Source organism: Narcine bancroftii, chromosome 4, assembly GCF_036971445.1.
Source record: "Narcine bancroftii isolate sNarBan1 chromosome 4, sNarBan1.hap1, whole genome shotgun sequence".
Classification (NCBI taxonomy): Eukaryota; Metazoa; Chordata; class Chondrichthyes; order Torpediniformes; family Narcinidae; genus Narcine; species Narcine bancroftii.
The window spans coordinates 172,137,807-172,153,175 of record NC_091472.1 but is presented as its reverse complement, the minus strand read 5'-3'; the positions used below and the strand labels follow the sequence as shown (position 1 = coordinate 172,153,175).

At 43.1% G+C, this 15,369-nt stretch overlaps 1 protein-coding gene across 2 annotated transcripts in view; it reads right to left on the bottom strand.

Annotated features, from left to right (window-relative positions):
- Positions 1-15,369, bottom strand: part of LOC138761227 (solute carrier family 2, facilitated glucose transporter member 11-like) — a 71,652-nt gene that overhangs the window by 50,899 nt on the left and 5,384 nt on the right. For both annotated transcript variants that reach the window (XM_069933013.1, XM_069933014.1), the window contains exon 2: positions 8,611-8,772. The gene's annotated coding sequence lies outside the window, so the exon portion shown is untranslated. The remainder of the gene's footprint in view (positions 1-8,610; positions 8,773-15,369) is intronic.

The following is a 15,369-nucleotide window of genomic DNA, read 5'->3' as shown; positions in this document are numbered from 1 at the left end:
AATACATTTTAATTTGTCTTTCAATTAATTCTCTAAAATCCTGCCTTTTAAGTAGCATGGAGTTTAATCTCCATCTATACATTCTTGGAGGGATGTCCTCCAACTCTATTGTCAATGTCAGGGGTGAGTGGTCCGATAATATTCTAGCTTTATATTCTGTTTTTCTTACTTTGTCTTGCATACGAGCTGATAACAGGAATAGGTCTATTCTTGAGTATGTTTTATGTCTACCCAAATAATATGAATATTCCTTTTCCTTTGGGTGTTGTTTCCTCCATATATCCAAAAGTTGCAATTCTTGCATCGATTTAATTATAAATTTGGTTACTTTGTTCTTTCTGTTAATTTTTTTCCCAGTTTTATCCATGTTTGAATCCATATTAAGGTTGAAATCCCCTCCTATTAGTATGTTCCCTTGCGTGTCTGCTATCTTCAAAAAAAATCTTGCATAAATTTTTGATCTTCTTCATTAGGTGAATATACATTGAGTAAATTCCAAAACTCCGAATATATCTGACATTTTATCATTACATATCTCCCTGCTGGATCTATTATTTCCTCTTCCATTTTAATTGGTACATTTTTACTGATTAATATAGCTACTCCTCTAGCTTTTGAATTATATGACGCTGCTGTTACATGTCCTACCCAATCTCTCTTTAATTTCTTGTGCTCCATTTCAGTTAAATGTGTTTTTTGCACGAATGCTATATCAATTTTTTCTTTTTTCAGTAAATTTAGCAGTTTCTTCCTTTTGATTTAGTTATGTATTCCGTTAATATTTAAAGTCATATAGTTCAACGTAGCCATTTCATACTTTGTTTATCTTTCCTTTCTGTTTCCTCATCATCACCTTTCCTTCTTATCCATTTCTGCTTTCTTGTTTTGAACACTTTATAAGACAACATTTCTAAAACATCAAACATTTCCCTTATTCTCCTATCTAAAATTTCTTTAACCCCACTATCCCCTCCCCTTCCTGAGTAGCCCTTTATCCCTTGTCGGGCAACCACATCTCCCCTCTCCATTTGGATTTGCGAATTCACTCGCAAGCGTCAACTGATTTCGCAGTGACCGTAACTCCTCCCCACCCAGCCCCCCCCAGAAAAGATTTCAATTTTCATATATAACAAAGGTCACTCTCTTAATTCCCTCCTTACTTCCTCTCTTCCCTTTCTTTCCCTTATTAATTCTTATCTATACTCTATATATTTTCCTTTAAATACGGATACACTCATGTACACACATATATACATACACACATACATATAGTTTGTGGTCATTTTTACTCTCGTTACATGTCTTCATCTCCCTGTCTGTTTTGTAGTTGTTCTGCAAATTTTCGTGCTTCCTCCGGATCCGAGAATAGTCTGTTTTGCTACCCTGGAATAACTTTTAAGTACCGCTGGGTACTTTAGCATAAATTTATATCCTTTTTTCCATTGGATCGTTTTTGCTGTATTAAACTCCTTTCTCTTCTTCAGGAGTTCAAAACTTATGTCTGGATAGAAAAAAATTTTTTGACCTTTGTATTCCAGTGGCTTTTTGTCTTCTCTTATTTTCTTCATTGCTTTCTCCAATATATTTTCTCTTGTTGTATATCTTAAGAATTTTACTAAAATGGATCTTGGTTTTTGTTGTGGCTGTGGTTTCGGGGCTAATGTTCTATGTGCCCTTTCTATTTCCATTTCTTCCTGTAATTCTGGTCTTCCTCGGACCCTGGGGATCCAATCTTTTATAAATTCTCTCATATTCTTGCCTTCTTCATCTTCCTTAAGGCCCACTATCTTTATATTATTTCTTCTATTATAATTTTCCATTATATCTATCTTCTGAGCAAACAGCTCTTGTGTCACTTTAACTTTTTTATTAGATTCTTCTAATTTCTTTTTTAAGTCCTCTACTTCCATTTCTACGGCTGTTTCTCGTTCTTCCACCTTGTCCACTCTTTTTCCTATATTTGACATGATCATCTCTACTCTATTCATTTTTTCTTCTGCACGTTTAATTCTTCTTTTTATTTCATTAAATTCTTGTAATTGCCATTCTTTCACTGATTCCATATATTCTTTAAAAAAAAAATCCATTGTCTTGCCTTTCCCTTCTTCTTCCATTTCTCTATGTTCTTCTTCTTCCTCTGGGTTGGTCATCTGTTGTTTCCTTGTTTTCTTTTTACTCTCTTCTTTCTTGTTCTCTTTATTTTCTATGTTCTCTTCCTGTTGTTGAGTTGCAGCTGTCATTCTCAGCTGTGGAGATCGACTCCTCAGCTGGTCCCCCCTCCCGTCAGTGTTTTTTTTTTCATGCGCATCGCGCATGCCCGACTCCTCACGCATGCGCGGTTGCGCATTTTTACTTGGCTCTGCAAGCCATTTTTGTAGTCCTGAGCTCGGGACTTCAACTGACCTTAGGGAGCGGGCTTTTCTCTCCGTGGCGGGCCTCCTCAGACAGGTAAGGCCTTCACCTTCTTCTTCCGATGTTCTTTCTTCTTCTCTTCTTCCCGTTGCTTTCGACTTTTCTTTCTTCGCTGCCATTTTCTTCCCACCTTTACTTTCACTTTGTTTTAATTTTTATGTTTGTGCCTTTGTGTGTTTTTTTTAAACTTTTCCGGAGAGGGCTGGAGTTCCCTGACCGGCCACTACTCCATCACGTAACTCCTCCTTTGGTGGTCCTGCTTGAAGCAATACCACACTCCAGAAGGTTCTGCCGCAGCTCTGCGCTCATAAACGAGGACCCCCTGTCACTGTGGATGTAACTGGGGTACCCAAAGATGGCGAAGATGCTGTGCAGGGCCTCTATGACTGAGGAGGCAGTCATGTCCGAGCAGGGCACACCGAACGGGAAGCGGGAGTACTCATCGATGGCCGTAAGGATGTAGGTATTACGTATGGTCGATGGTAGGGGCCCTTTGAAGTCCACGCTGAGATGCTCAAAGGGGCGGGTAGCTTTGATGATGTGGGTGTTCTTCGGATGGAATAAGTGGGGCTTGCAATCAGCGCACACCGGACAGGCTCGGGTCATGGAGCGAATCTCCTCAACCATGTAGGGCAGGTTTTGAACTTTGACAATGTGCGCAAATCTAGTGACCCCTGGATGACAAAGTTCCTCGTGGAGACTCTGCAGCCTGTCCAGTTGTATGTTGCCGCAAGTCCCCCTGGAGAGCGCATCTGACGGGTTGTTGAGTGTACCAGGCTGATACAATATGTCATAATTAAAGGTGGAGAGTTCGATTCTCCACCTGGTGATTTTGTCATTCTTGATCTTACCTCGCTGGGTATTGCTAAACATGAAGGAGACCGGGTGTTGGTCGGTCAGCAGTGTAAAGCGCTTACCAGTGAGGTAGTGTCTCCAACGACATACTGCTTCGACTACGGCCTGGGCCTCCTTCTCAACAGAAGAGTATCGGCTCTCAGGACCCTGGAGGGTTTTGGAGAAGAAGGCTACCTGGTTCAAAGTGGCTGCCAGTGCAAAGTCTGACGCATCGTTCTCGACTTGGAACAGGATGGATTCTCAATGGCATGCAGCATTGCAGTAGCGATGTCCGATTTGATGCGGTCGAAAGCCACTCTGGCTTCGGTTGACGGGGGGAAGAAGGTGGTCTTGATGAGTGGCCGTGCCTTGTCGCCATAGTGTGGAACCCATTGGGCATAGTAAGAGAAAAAGCCCAGGCAGCGTCTAAGTGTCTTCTGGGTGTTGGGGGGGGGGGGGGCAAGTCCATGAGGGGACGCATGCGGTCAGGGTCTGGCATGACCACCCCGTTTTCCACCACGCAACCTAGAATTGCAAGCAGAGTGGTCCGGAAGACACACTTGTCGAAATTGTAGGTCAAGTTCAGCCGAATTGCAGTCTGAAAACATTTCTCAAGGTTGGCATCATGATCCTTCGTGTCATGGCCGCAGATGGTGACATTGTCCAGATATGGGAAAGTAGCAGTTAGCACGTTCTGGTCCACCATCCGGTCCATTTCCTGCTGGAAGACCGTGACACCATTTGTGACCCTAAAGGGTACCCTGAGGAATTGATACAGCCATCTATTCGCTTCGAAGGCCGTGAAAGGTCGGTCTTCTCGGTGGATCGGGAGCTGGTGATAGGCCGAACGTAAGTCAATGGTGGAGAATACACGGTATTGGGTGATCTGATTCACCACATCTGTGATCCATGGAAGGGCGTACGCATCCAGAAGCGTGAAGCAATTGATTGTCTGGCTGTAGTCAACCACCATCCGCAGCTTCTCCCCGTTTTTATCAACCACCACCTGGGCCCTCCAGGGACTCGAGCTAGGTTCGATAATGCCCTCGTCCAGCAGTCTGCGCACCTCGCTTGTGATAAATTTCCTGTGTTCATAACTATATTGCCGGCTTTTGGTGGCCACAGGCTTCCAGCCAGGGGTGAGGTTTGCAAAGAGCGCTGGTGGAGCAACTTGGAGGGTGGAGAGGCTACAGGTGAGGCACAGGGGCGGGTGGCTCGGGCTGTCGCTGGCAGGAGGCTTCCAGGGTGAAGTGATTACAGACAGAGAGTGGAGCATGAGGCCCCCCAAAGTGCAGGGAAATGGTTTGAAACTGCCACTGAAAATCCAGTCCCAGCAGTGCAGGGGCACACAATTGGGGAAGGACTAATAGTTTGAAGTCTGTGAATGTGATGCCCTGGACTTTCAGGGTCGCCATGCAATACCCCTTTACCCCAGTCGAGTGCGATCTGGTCGGCAATGGGGGGAATAGCCAGTCCGCAACGGTGGGCCAGGTCTGGGCGGATAAAACAGTCAGTTGACCCCGAGTCAAATAAGCAATTGGTATAGTGTCCATGCACTTTAAGCAGTTCCATTGCTTTTGTGAAGGGTTGGGGGAAGTCCTGGTCTACGGTAACTGATGCAGAAACTTGTAATGGGGATAGTGGAGTCCTGCTTGATGATGTCACACAACGTGTGCGTGATGACATCACGCAAACAGTTAGGCCTGAAGAGACAGAATCGAGGAGTTGGTGTTGCTGCCTGCAGCCTGCTGGGGGTGTCAGCCAGTCAACGGTAAGTGTTGGGGATCGCTACTTGCTGTCAGCGGTGGGGCGGTCAGTCAGGTGGTCGTCAGCAGTCATGGCAGTGGGTACCAGGTCGGTAGCATTGGTCGCGGTGGCGTGTCCCCGGTCGGCAGCGTCAGGGGTAATGGGTCGCTAGTGTCGGTCGCAGCTACCAGGTCAGCTACCTCGATGGTGGTGGGTCCCCAGTTGGTAGCGGCGGTGGGTCCCTGGTCGGCAGCGGCGGTGGGTCCCTGGTCGGCAGCGGCGGGCTCAGCAGTGATGGTGGCGGTGGGCTCAGCGGTGATGGTGGCGGTGGGCTCAGCGGTGATGGCGGTAGCGGGTCCCTGGTCGGCAGCGGCAGTTGAGGTCGGGGCTGGGACCTGGTTGGATGTTGCTTCGTGAGGGAGTGTGAATGTCATTGCGGCAAGGGTGGGTTGTACCTTCCGCACTCGGCGTCTGTCCCGTGACGTCAGGCGCTGCCGTGCGGTGGAGCCCTTGCTCTCATTGGACGAGAGCTCTGAGGAAGAAGTGTTTGATTGGGAGGGTGGCAATTTGGCTTCACACGAGGCACTGTGTTTGATGGTGGCCATTTTGGAGCGATAGACTACAGCAAAGTGGCCATTTTTAAGGCACTTCTGGCACCTGGCTTTTCTCGCAAGGCACTGGGACCTGCTGTGCTTGTTCTTCCCACAGAAATAACACTTCGGGGTCGCATGGGGCAGCGTAGCGGCAGCCGACAGGCCGTTGTTGTGCCGGGGGGTAGTAGGGTCGAGGGAGGGCATCCTACTCACATCAGAGCATGGGGTCTGTCCTGGGTAAACTTGTACCTCTCATTTTGTTCGTTTTAGATTGGTCACAGTGTTTGAGCTACCAAAAGAAAATAGACACACACACTGAGAGCAGTTCAGTTTATACAAATGTTTATTACAAATTCAAAAGCTGATTTCAAACTACAATATGCTAGCCCTTCCCAACTATACTTATCAAGACCTGGACTTGTCCCAACTCCTGAAGCGAGGCAACAACTGCACACTTGTAGTAGGTTGTCGGGGCGCTGGTAGCAGCTTCTCCACCTCCCTCGACCGGGATGTTAGCTGGACTCTAGAAGTTCTTCTTCTTGCTGAGAGATTTTGCCACCTCTCGGAGAGTCTCAAACTTCAGCAGTGGGACCATGGCTTATATTACCCAAAAGTTGTTTACTTCATAGCTTATCTCTTTGAACAAATGATTTAATTATCTTCAAGATCTCCTGACAGTCTGCGACCAACAAAAGAAAACTGCATCCCTGGGCCTCATTTAGATTATGTCTTCTGATTCAACTGCATCCTGGGCCCCATGGTGGAATTTAGGTGTATCTACTAATTCATTTGCATCCTGGGCCTCATGGTGTAAATTAGATTATGTCTGCTGATTCTAAAAAAACAAGCAGTTTCTCAGCCTTGCAGAAGCAAAGGCTGCAAAAGTAAAAAACAGTTTAAATCTTCCATTACAGGGTCCAGCCCCGAGAATACACGTCCATATGTAAGACTGCAGCCTCCATCGTCTCTGCGATCCAGATCATGTCCTCTAGGTTTTCTCCCTCGTGCTCTAGCAGGCACTGCCTCACTTCATTCAATTGAACCCCGGCAACATAGGCATCCTGAATGAGATCGTCTCTGGTCTCCGCGGCAGTTCTGTCTGTGCAGGCACAGTCCCTGCCCATTGCCCTTAGTGCCTGAATATAAGGTCTACAGGACTCATCGGGCTGTTGCCTCTTTGTTGCTAATTTGTACTGAGCATAGATCCTGTTCACTGGTCACTCGTAGAGCCCTTTCAGCATCTTCATGGCTGTGGCGTAAGTGGTCGTGTCCTGGATGCTCTGGAAGACTCTCGGGGACACCATAGTCATCAATACTAGTAGTCGACGGCTGTCATCTATCACGGCAGGGTCAGAGAGCTGTAAGTATGTTTCGAAGCATCTCACCCAGTGCTTAAAGTCATTCGAGGCTGTAGCTGACTGTGGATCGACGTCGAGGCGTTGCAGCCGTAGCATATGCTCCATCCCTTCAAAACCTTTTAGTTAATAAAATTGTAGAGCGAGTCAAAAGAACCAAAGACTTGTTGATCCAAACCAAGGCTTTTATTAACTAAAAGACTGGAGCATATCACATGTAGGTCGACCAGTCCAGAATGACCTGGTCTGGCTAGGAGCAATCCTTTAAGACCTGCCAGTAGGTGTGGCTACACTCTCAGCCAATCACAGTCATCCTACACTACAATCTGTACATATACACATTGGTGATAGAATCTGTACTATCACACGCTGCTAATCTGAGTTGCCTAGACTACATGTCAATGAAATATCCCAATCGTAATCGTATTGATACATTTCTAATTTTTTCATTTGTCCTACATGGAGAACAAGACACCAAATGTTTCCTGCACTTAGAATTTCCATGCTCCACTCAAACTAATTTTACTTTCATGCTCTTTATTATCTTTATTTCATCTTTTACCTTGTCCTCCATTTCCATTTTGCTCAACTTTTCTAAACATTAGGTAAACAATATTTAATTCCCATTTTATTGTATTCATATTCACCTGCTTCCATTTCTTAAGAAACCTTCTTAAATTAATTCCTCTCCTTAAGGAATATTTCCCCCTACTTTAAAATATGTTCTATCACCTTTTCCTCCAATAATCCAACCTTGATCCAGTTGTCCATCCAACTGTCATTTCATTTCCAAATTACCTTTGCTATCTAAAGTGCACAGGTGTGTAACCTTCCAATCTCCAATCCTTCTTTTTCAGTGTAATTTATTCAAATCTGTCCACTCAAGCTTCAAATAGCACTGAAATTACATTCATCAAGATAATAAATGATTTCTTTTTGTTGTTTATCTCCTTTTCTAATTCTCATGGATCATCTCTGTTTCTAATTCTCTTTTGATATGTTTGCAACTAGACAACAAAGAGTTTGCTTTCAGAACACTTTTGGCTCTACTTCATAGATTTTGGGCAGCTGATTGCGAAAATCACCATAAGATTTTCTTATCATGTACCATTTTTTATATAAAGCCTATTTTTCTGATTTCCTGTTATATTTTTAACATGTTTCAAGCACACAAAACCATGACATGCAACATGTCATTGCAAATTCATTTTCTGCATTCCCATTTGGACTTCTTCCCTGCTGATCTTGGTGATGAACATAATGAAAGTTTCACCAAGACAATGCGACCATGGAAAAACAGTATCAGGGGAAATGAAACCTATCAATGCTCTCCGACAATTGTTGGGCACTGACTCAAGAGGCATCAGATGTTGAATACAAATGAAAATCAGTGAAAAAACATTTTGATGTCAGTTGAACTAATACAATCATTATGAGATTAAACATGCTAAATTCAATAAAAGTTAATTTAATGTTTCTCCAACTTCCAACTAAAATTATCTTTGTGTTCAGCCTGAACACAAGTTATCTATCATAGTCAGGAAGCAAACCTTTTCAAAAAAATATATTGTCCATTGTAAATGCATTGCAGGTAAATAACATATACCATGTATTTTGGTGCTGCTCCCCGACACCTCCCCATGGCTGGGCACCATTATAACTGTTCCTACCTGTGACCCTGAGGTCGCCGTCACTACTCCTGCTCCCGCCTGGATCACAATGTCACTGCTCCAGCTCTGTGGGCCGTCGCCATTGCTGTCTGGTAGGCTGAGATTCCTGCTCCTGCCTGGTGCAAGATGTCACTGCTCCAGCTCCGTGGGCCATTGCCGTTGCTGTTTGATAGGCCAGAGTTTTTTTAAAAACTTACTTAATTTAGAGCTTTGTTTCTTCTGATTGGGGTGTTTTAAAAAAAGTTGTTGTTCCTGTGAGACCAGGACAGCCCAAAAAAGTGGGGCTCGACTTAGATGGCAGGATATACCATAAATCCCTTAAAATTAGGCTCAAACATTTGGGTCAAATTATACACCAAAATATACAGTACTTCATGGGTTAGTAGATTGTAATTCATAGCAGAAGTGATCTTATCCTTTCTTTTATTCAGGTATCTGCTTCGGGGATTTCTGCACCTGACAACAAAATACTTTATACATACAAGAGCAAAATACAAATTATGCCTCTCTCTCCACTGATGCCTCCTGTTTCCAGCATTTTCTACATTTTTTCTGCTTTGTGTTGATGATGGATTTATTCAGCAAGTTACAACTATTTATCTTAAATTATGCATAAATGGTTGTGGCAGCATGTAGCTAGTAATGCAGAGAGATATCATATTTAGCCAGTAATTCATAGTATGGGTTTGTGGAATAAGCAGAAGTGCTGGAGAAACTCAGCAAGCCACACAGTATCTATAGGAAGTACAGAGTAACCAGTTTTGGGGCTCAGCCCTTCGTCACGGTATGAGGAAAAAGGAGACAGGCATCTTAATGAAAAGGTGGATGGAGGAGAGGAGAGGAGGGAGGAAGGGGCAGGGGAAGAGCACAGGCTAACAGGTATGTGAGAAACAGAAGTACCTTTACAGATTTCGCTCGAGACAAAAATTGAGAACAAAGAACATTTATTGTACAACAGTGCAAAGTTGGGAGCTTCCCCTTACCCTGGGAATACACACATACACTGGGGCTCACCCAACTTTTATACAGTTCATTTCAGTGTAGAGGTACCCTTCCCCCCCCTAACATTCTTCTGCCTCCTGGATTGGTTTGGCATTTGGTACTCCTTATTCATGAATCTGCCTTTGTCCTTATTCACACATCTCAACCCCCAGGACTTGCTAATTCTTTCTATCACTATAAGACCCTTATTCTATTATACTTGCGTAACCTTTCCTCACACTCTTATCGGAATTCATCCCTACTCAGCACTTACTTAACTTCCTCTAGTCCAGTCCAGTATTCCTTATTTCATTCATACTAGCTTTACTTCCTATATTCTATTATCTCTCACAGGTGGATATAAGTAGAAGGGTAGAAGAGAAAAAGGCTGAGAAGTGACTGGGAAAGGGGGTAGCTTTCACAATGGAGAGGGAAAGGAAAGGGGTGGGCAGCTGGAGGAAAGGAAACAGACACTCAGGGGGAGGGGCTTTACATAAATTGGAGGCTAATGTTAATGTCATCTGGTTGGAGAGTGCCCAGGTGGAACAGTCAGTGTGCATGACACCATGGACAGACATGTTGGTCTGGGAATGGTTTGTGGAATTAAAATGGTTGACCATTGGGAGGACTCTGTTAATGCAGCTTTTAGAATAAAGGTGGTCAGGTCTGATACACTAGTTACCCGTTACTTTCTATGGATGCTGAATAACATGCTGAGTTTCTCCTGCATTTGTCAGATCAAATTTATTGTCATCTGATTGTACAAGTACAACCTGATGAAACAATGTTCTCCGGTCAGTGCAAAACACTCAGACACACAACCAGACATAAGACAAATACAGACAAGCAAAACATATGCAGGCCAAGTATTTTATCTAAGCAAATAAATAAATAAATGTTGTTTCATGAATATGAGAGTCTCGGATGGTTAGTGTGAGCAGTTCCTTTGGTTAATCAGCATTTTTACTGCCCATGGGAAGAAGCTGTTTCACAACCTGATGGTGCTGGCTCTGATCCTCCTGTATCTTTTCCCAGAAGGGAGGAGATGAAAGATGCAGTGTGTGGGGTGGAAGGGGCCCTCAATAATTTTACACAACTTCTTTAGACAACAATCCCAGTAGATCACATCAATGGAGGGGTGGGAGACTCCCGCGCTCCTCTCTGCCACTCTTGTGGTCCTGTGGATTGACCTCCAATCCAGTTCTCTGCAGCAACCATATCACACTGTGATGCGGGTAGCCTTGACCATTTCAGTCTTCGCAGGAAGTGCAGTTGTTGTTGTGCCTTCCTGACAAGTGAGGGGATGTTGAGTGTCCACAAAAGGTCACTAATTAAGTGAACTCCAAGGAACTTGGTGTCTCCACTCTCTCTACAACAGAATTGGCGATGTACAGTGGAGGCTGGTTGTTCCTGGTCCTTCTGAAGTCCATCTCCTTTTTTTTAAAATATTTTATTTAAAATTTTAAACCATAATACATACAATTAATAAATTGATTAGTACATAATATGTAATGTTAGAAAATATACATGGTGTATAACCCAAAAAGAAACAAAAACCTCACTATCCCACTCTTTAATCAATGTAACCCTCCCCCCTTAAATACCCCTTCCCTGATTCCACCCCTAAACTACCATCCATCTACCCCAGAAAACAAAAAAAATAAAAGAAAAAGAGAAATAGAGATGCAAACTACAATAACATAGACAATTACTGTGGACTGAGGTACTTCCACCACAGCAAGGCTGAAAGATTCAAAATTTTAAACCCATGTAATACAAATAAGAGCTCCAAACTTATCGTTAAAAAGATAATTATCTCATAAATTTTTTTATTTTTTCCAAAGGTGTACAAGATTTCAATTCTGTCTGCCATCTACGTAAATTCAAATCTACATAATTTTTCCAAGGAATCGCAATACATTTTCTCGCTACTGCTAATGCTAATCTCAAAAATGCTATTTGAAATTTATTTAATCTTAATTCCAAACAAAAATTTTTGATATTACTTAACAAAAATATCGATGGGTCCACTGGAAGTTTAATTTTTAAAATATCTTGTAAAAGTTCCTTAAATCACATCCGGAAAGGTTTTACCTTATCACAAAGTCATGTAGGATGTAAAAACATTCCTTTTTTTTTCTGACATCCAAAACATAAATCTGTGAAAAGTAAATTATATCTCTTTAATTTCTTGGGAGTTAAATATAATTGGTGTATAAAGTTATAATGAACTAGTCTATATCTTACATTCACAATTTTTGTCATACTACCTTTACTCAAATTTCTCCAATCCTCTTGAGTAATTTCTATTCCTAAATCTTTTTTCCATTTTAACCTGGATTTTTGTAAATCCAATTTAGGCATTTTATTCTGCAATAATGTATACATTTCAGATATAAATCTTTTTTTCCTACCTTCCATAATTAAAATGTCAAATTTAGCCTGTCGAGGTAACCTCAAAGTATTCCCAAAATGATCCAATTACAAATAACTTGATAATAACAAAAAAGAGTATTTGATGCTATTTCATATTTCTCCTTCATTCTTTGAAAATAAAATAACCTGCCTCATAACAATCCTGTATAATTTTAATTCCTTTTTGATCCCATATTTTCAAAATGTAATTATTAACCATCACGATCATCTCCTTTGTCCTGTCCACATTCAGTCTCATGTTGTTATTCTCGCACCATTTCACGAGATTTTCCCTCTTCTCTGTCGTGCGACTCATCATTGTTGCTGATGAGACCAACTACTGTTGTGTCATCTGTAAATTTGATGACACCGTTGGAGCTGGATCTGGCGATGAAGTTGTGGGTCGGTAGTGTGAACAGGGCTGAGCACACACATATGACAGTACTCGATATTCTGACTGGACAGACTGAGCACACACACATGACAGGACTCAATATACTGATTGGGCAGATCGTGGTCTCTCCATTATGAAGTCTAGGACCCAGTTACAGAATGGGGTGTTGAGTCCCAGTGAGGTCAGCTTCTCCACCAGCCTCTTGGGAATTATCATTTTAAATGCTAAGCTGAAGTCAATGAACTCCTACGTATCAGGCATCATTCCCCAGGTGGGCCAGGTTGGAGTGAAGCAACAAGGCTATAGGCTTGTCTGGGAAATGGTTTCTTCTATAGGTAAACTGAAATGGATCCAGCATCCCTGAGAGGTGTACTTTGATATGTTCCATTACCAGATGCTTGAAACTTTCATAATGCTGGAGGGCAGTAACAGTCATTGGGCCTGTTATTGTTGCCCACTTGGGTACTGGGATGATGATGACTGCCTTGAACCCTATGGGAACGATAGACTACTGCAGTGAGGTGTTGAAGATGTCCGTGAAGACATCCATCAATTGGTGAGCACAGTTCTTCACTATCCGACCAGGTATGTTGTCTGCTCCCACCGTCTTGTGTGGGTTCATCTTGGATAGAGTTCTCCTCACCTTGGCTGGGCTATGCAAGGGGCCTGTTCATCAGCGGGACACGGAGCTTTCTTTGCCATCTTTCTGTTCTTCTCATCAAACTGTACATAGAAGGTGTTCATTCTGCCTGGAAGGGCAACATCATTGTCCTTAACTTTTTGATCCCTTGCCACATGTCCCTTGTGTCACACAGCTGTCTGTGGATCTTCTGTTTGTGTATAACCCAGTTTGCCTTCTGGATTGCACAGGGGAGTTCAGCCCTGGCTGATCTTAGTGCCATCCTATTCCCTGTCCTGAAGGCAGCATCATGAGCTCTGAGAAGGGTCCGGACCTCTCCATCCAACCATAGTTTCTGGTTAGCCCTGGTTGTGAAGCATTTGATCTCAGTGGCATCCTTAATGCACTTGCTGATCTAGCCAGTCACTGATTTCGTGTACTCCTCTATGTTTATATGTCCATTGTAGGTGGCTGCCTTCCTGAAGCAGCTCCAGTCTGTGGTCTCAAAGTAGTTCCATAGTGCCTCTGTCCCCTCACCCCATAACTTGTGGATAGCCCCGATGTCCTGATTTCCTTGCTAACTGGCCTAGTTTGCTTTGCCAGCAGTCTGTACATCAGTGTTAGCAGGACAGATATGTGATCTGTGTAACCAATGTGGGGGTGCGTTGCAGCTTGCACGCACCAGACACGTTGGTGTACACCCAATCCAGGGTGTCCTCTCCTCTGGTGGTGGTTAATTAGCTGTTAAAACTGTAGTAAGACCATTTTCAGGTTGGAGTGATTGAAGATACCAGCAACAATCATGGCATCGTCAGGGTGGGCTTTGCAGATGACACCATAAAGCTCCTTTATGGCTTTATCCTCACCAGTTCTTGTTGATGTAAATGCACAGACCCCTCCTCGAGTCTTGCCAGAAGCAGCAGTGTCTCTATCTGCCCTGAAGGAGATAAGGCCTTAGACCTGCGCTCCTGACCACCTTACTCTCAAATGTAAGATTGCTGGAGAAGAAAATGAATTACCTCTGTATTCCACTACAATCACAGGTCTATAGACTTTCCTCTTTAACACTAATAGTATGGGTTTATTTAGTTCATCAGACCTTTCACAAAAATACAAAACTGCCTTGCAGATGGTTTCTTCACTGAAAAATTATTTCACTTCAAATACTTTCTCTCCCTTTGCAAGAGCTCATTAGAATATTTGGCACCTGGCAACGAGGAAGCCTGGACACTGCGTACCTTTCATAACCACATCCTGCATTCATCATTTCTACATTCATCATTTCAAACTGCTTCAAGCAATTCTGTTCGATGACCACAATGACTTTGCGCAGCTCATCTTAGGAACCATTTCTGAAGTGCACAGGATTTAAGACAGGGGAATTGTATTTGGTAAGAATCCATGGCACGAAGCTCGCAAGATGGAAGAGCACCTGGTTGCAAAAGGCTGTGCGACATCCTGTCACAAATCATTCCAGGGTGTTGTCTCAAATAGCATGGAACCACTCAATGTGACTGCCAGTGGTTCCTACAACATACAGGATAATGGCAGCAAGTCAAGACCCCAGATTCTTCCAATGATCTTGGTCGAAAATGCTGTCATTAAAACAAATCAGAATTTTTCAAAATGTATCTTTTTCAACACTAAAGGACAGAAATTCTTTCAGGTGCAATGAAAAGCAGGTTGAGGATTAATTTACTACATTCAGGGTGAAGTTTTAAACAATTTTAATGAAAGAGCCCTTTTTCCCACCATCCTCTGCATTCTGCACATTATCCTCCCTCATTTTTGCCATCTGCAACTAATGGTGTTCCGCAGGGGTCGGTATTGGGGCCGCTGCTGTTTACAATTTATATTAATGATTTGGATTGTGATATTAATGGTTTTGTGACCAAATTTGTGGATGTAACCAAGATAGGAGGCGGAGTAGAAACCGTAAAGTTGCAGAAGGATATAGACAGATTAGGAGACCGGGCAAAAGTATGGCAGATGAGATTTAACATAGAGAAATGTACAATTGTACATTTTGGCAGTGGAAGTAAAACAGACAGAATAATATTTGGATGGGGTTAAAATTCAGACCTCAAATGTGCAAAGGGTCCTGGGGTGTCCTCGTGCAAGGAAACCTTAAAGTTAATGACCAGGTGAAATTGATAGTGAAGAAAGCGAATGCTATGTTGGCATTCATTTCAAGAGGAAGTGTATAAGAGAAAAGAGATGTTGATGAGGCTCTATGGGGCACTGGTGAGGCCTCATTTGGGGAACTGTGTGCAGTTTTGGGCCCCCTCTCTTAGAAAGGATGTGATGTTGATGGAGAGGGTGCAGAGGAGATTTACTAGGATGATTCCTG